Consider the following 368-nt stretch of genomic DNA (forward strand, 5'->3'; position numbering starts at 1 on the left):
GTAAATGTCATTAAATATTTGTGAAATAAACAAACAACAATAAAAAATAAGCGCCCACTGCACTACCACCATTCAACTCCTTTTTATGTGCCAGGTAATAAGTATTTCAAATCTTACATTATAAAATGGAATGCACTCAAACTATTTTTAAATTTCTACTAATAAAACACTGAAATTTCTACTAATTATTCACTAAGAAACTTAAATTTAACAGAATTTAGAGTTGGATTTTCGTAAACCGGTAACTTTGGCTAATGATTTTCTGCAGCTGTAGGACCTTTCTCATTTTTTTTTTCATGAAATAAGAAAATATACAGAAATGCAAGTTATTAAGTTTCTTTGTAATAAATAACACATGTACACTACAC

This window comes from Canis aureus, chromosome 11, assembly GCF_053574225.1.
Source record: "Canis aureus isolate CA01 chromosome 11, VMU_Caureus_v.1.0, whole genome shotgun sequence".
NCBI classification, from domain to species: Eukaryota; Metazoa; Chordata; class Mammalia; order Carnivora; family Canidae; genus Canis; species Canis aureus.